Consider the following 4446-nt stretch of genomic DNA (forward strand, 5'->3'; position numbering starts at 1 on the left):
TTTCCTTTATAATTAAATGAGACAAAGCTGTTGCGAGGCTTACACATTGATATCAGTGGAACAATCACGTGCATCAAGTTCAACCCCATGACAACACAAAGATGTCCAAAGTGACAGCATAGCAAGCAATTTTATTTATGCATCTTAACAGGTTATTTAACAAAACGTTTTTTTTCTCTCGCAAAGAAACCAGGTCAGTGATTTATAGATAAAGGATTTAAATATGTGTATGCGCCTGTTGACTGCTGAATTGTTGAAGTTAATTCTCTTATATCCAACTCAATGTTAACCACTGACAATGAGGAGCAAACTCATGGCTGTGGTGATGCTAAACAGCTCTGTGTTGGGTTAGGCCCCCAAAAGAAGGACAGTGCGCCTTGAAAAAAGGCAATATTTTTAAAATTGTCTGGCGAGCAATGATAGAGCTGCCTGTCACATTTTTCTCCCTGACTACAGGGGCTCCCTTTCAGAGGGAGGCCTCGGCCCTGCAATGGGAGCACCCTTCCGGCCTTGTTTGCATTCAAATGTGATAAAACTAAGAGGTGACTCCCCCCCACCCTCTACAGCTGGGCAGAAAACGGATTAGGTCAAAGTGACAAGGCTTCTCGGGGATCCTGCCTCGGTGGCTAGTCACACCGTGGAAGAAAAGAGGCCTCACTAAGCTCAGCTTTGGAAGCCAACTGAGAGAATTTGCTATCCCTTTCACACTTTCAGTGTTCCCAAATGGCAGCTAGCCAGCCATGGTGACCCGCTTACAGACAGGGTTAGTCATTCAGCGCAACCTCCTCCAAATGCCGGGTGCGAACCCACCCCAGCTCTGCAGAGAGTTGATTGAAATAGAGTGGGGTTGAATTTTTGAAGCAAAGATATCGCCAGAATAATTGTGGATTTGTTGCTCCGCAATGAATCTGAAACCAAAGTGTGAGGCTACCATTGTATTCTCCACAGTCAAAATACATTACCTGATGTTTAACAAACCTCTAGGTTCCAACATTTAAAACTAAACTTTTGGCAGAGTAGAGAACAATATTTCACAGTCAGGGGCGACTGTGGCTCAGTGGTGAGCGGGGTCGTCTTTTAATCAGAGGATCGGTGGTTCGATCCCTGGCTCCGCTGGCCCATGTCGATGTGTAGTTGAGCAAGACACTTCACCCTAAATTGCCCACGGAGTATGAATGGTTGACTATACTAATGGCACCTTGCATGGTGGCTCCTCCCATCAGGGTGTGAATGGGTGAATGATGTCTCGTAGTGTAAAAGCGCTTTGAGTGGTCGGAAGACTAGAAAAGTGCTATACAAGTACAGGTCCATTTATTTGGCTGAAGACGCCAGATCTGGGTGAATTGGTCTGGTTGAAGACTCCAATCTGAGCGGCTGCAGGGTCCATTAATCCCTGATAATGGTCACCTACCAAGTACTTCCAGTTACTTACTGTTCTAAATGAATGCACTGGCTGGCTGCCATATCTTATGGACAACAATGAGTGTAGTCCCTCAATGCCTAATATACTGCTTGTTAAACGCACATAATATTATTGAATTTGAATCTTACTTGCATAGTGTGTTATGCTAGCATTATATGCTAATTATGATTTTGTAAACTTATTGATGTAGACAATGACAAGACTGGATGGCTAGCTAGTCTTGTTGTTAAACGTACTTTCAAGTTATAATGACCATTTGTCAACCGTTGACAATGTTAAGAATTAGAAATCTTGCTAGCATAAAGTTAGCTCTGTGGTTTGTAGCTGAATGTCTGGTCCATCTTGTTGGGTGGTGTAGTGGTTAGCATTGTCACCTCACAGCAAGTGGGGTTCTCCATCCTGTGTGGCGTTTGCTTGTTCTGCCTTTGGCAGCGTGGGTTCTCTCCAGCTTCCTCCCACAGTTCAGTCATGCATGCAGCTCAGTTGAAGACGCTATATTGCCCGTAGGTGTGATTGGTTGTCTGTCTGTGATATACGGGCGACCTTGTCCACGTTGAACCCTGCATTCGCCAACAAATTCCCTTCAGTAATATTATGCGCCTCCTGTCCACTTATCAATGTGTCTTTGTACGAGACACTGAACCCAGAGTAAGTACCGATGGACTGGTCAGGACAAAATCAAATGATCCTTCATTTTTTATTTTATTTTTTAATCCAAAAACTGGTTGCGGGTACGGGTTCTTTGAACGACGTATCAAATATGTCCGGATGAAAGGATGTTGCGGCTTCTCATAGGTTTGGGCGTCAGTAGAGAACAAATAAGGAGGCATTTTGTGTAATGAACAGAAAATATGTATCAGTGTTCCATTCTGTGGTTGTACAAGAGGACACACCACATTTCTCAAAACAAACTGCAGCGATGTGTGTGTAAATGAATGAATTTATGATTTTCAAAGAAGATGATGTTGCTGAAAGAAACCTCACAAATGAATTTTTACCTTGCACTAAAAAAACAATACTTTTTTACAATAATTTTATTTTCTTAATGATTTGTGTTTAAAACACTGATTAGATGTACTTAAACGTGTATGACACACACACACACACACACACACACACACACACACACACACACACACACGTGTGTATTCTATTTTCATGCCATGCAGCATTGAAGTGTTTATTTTCCAATAGACCCGTTCTCTGTGGTTGTTGGCCCCAGATTACGACCAGTTGACTGTCCCTAAAGCACAGTTTGTTTAAAGCTCAACTCTCTGTTGACTTTGGCTTAATCCGCTGCAAGACACAGGATGCTCCCATTTGAAAACAAGCAAACACAGTTCCATTTACATGCTACGGGACACAAGTTCACATCGCCACATGTTGATGATTGTTCGCTCCTTTTTTTTTATTACCACAATGTGATGACTACATTGGTACGAGAGGTAATGATTTTTAGGCTGTGCTCCAGGACAACAAGAATTTCAGGGTGTATTTATTGGCCGTGTGCCAAAATATGATCAAACAGTCCTTTCAGATGACTGATTGAATATGGCTTAATCATGTCTCTATGTCTCTATACAATTTGAGCAGATACTACTTGGGTTGGTTTTCAGAGGGCTCAGGAACTGGGGCGCCATCTGCAGGTTCAGTCCATCTAAGGACTTTATTCACATATCAGCAATGTATTCATTCACACAGTCACAGGCCCTATTGTTGTAATGAAACAATAGGTTTCAGCCAGCTATGGGAATTTATTATGATGGTGTTTGTGACATAGTATATCATGCCATTAAAAATAAAAAAAAATTACATTAGGGTATGTCATAAAAATATGTAAAACAGTCAGTATGCCATAAAAACTTTTTAAAAGATAGTATTATAGTATGTCTTATAAAATGTCATAGTATACTCAAGTAATTGTTCACCTGTTGCTTGGATTTAGTTCAAATTTGCAATATATATATATATATATATATATATATATATATATATATATATATATATATATATATATATATATATATATATATATGCGATATACAGTATGTTATCTTGAACTACTCCGCTGATCTGTGGCTGTGTGTTAGAATGGTAGGATCTGGACCAGGAAGTTCTCCTGGTCATGGAGAGACCCGTCTCTTTCTGACAACCCATGTGAGAGATGGGTGCCCAGTGGCCCACTGACCTTCTTCTAATTCACAGTGAGAATAAATGTATTCACAATGGGACTTTTTGATTCTGAACTGCGTTAATTGTTCATGAAATAACTATGAGAGCATCAGGAGTTGCTTGCAGACTCAACACAATCCCCAGAGCCACAGGAGACATTATGCAACCATCTCCACAATTACGGTGCGAGCTGATGGTGTACTGGCACATATAGCTGCCACATACCTCCACACTATAAAAAAAAAGGCGAAAGAAGTCTAGAAGAAAGTTCATTTATATACTTCGACTGCTGCCAAAGTCTGACAAATCCTTGGACACCTCAACCTGTTTGCGAAAACAACTTTTTGATGCTGTGAAAGTATATAAGGTCCCAGAGTGCTTGAAATAAGTAATATACATAGAGTGTCAGGGGTTGGACCCCCGTAAAGCCGCGTTATGTGTTTATTAACTGGCCTGTAGTCATTTTGCAACAATGGCCCCGTGGCAAAGCAAGTCTAGTATCCCTGATCTAGTGCAAACATGTACCTGGATACACATCTTATACTTGTTACAATGGCTAGGGAACAGAGATGAGAGTGAGGTGGGCAGAGGACTCTTTTAAGAGACATCCAGGTCACAGTTCACATCTGCACCTGGGTGCCTTAATGACTCGAATCATCTGAATTAGAGGGCTAATGTTTTATCTCTTCTTTCATCACTTGCATATAGCGGCACTTTGAGCTAAATGACTGTCTTTATATTGAATGTGCTGAGAGAAGGAACCTTGCAGGTGAGCACTCTGAATAGAGTTCTACCAATCTTCTTATCTCCACCAATGAGACTTGGCTCCACACCTTTTCGAAAATAATTAT

Source organism: Clinocottus analis, unplaced genomic scaffold, assembly GCF_023055335.1.
Source record: "Clinocottus analis isolate CAN_PGR_092001 unplaced genomic scaffold, fCliAna1.0.p SCAF_3, whole genome shotgun sequence".
Taxonomy (NCBI): domain Eukaryota; kingdom Metazoa; phylum Chordata; class Actinopteri; order Perciformes; family Cottidae; genus Clinocottus; species Clinocottus analis.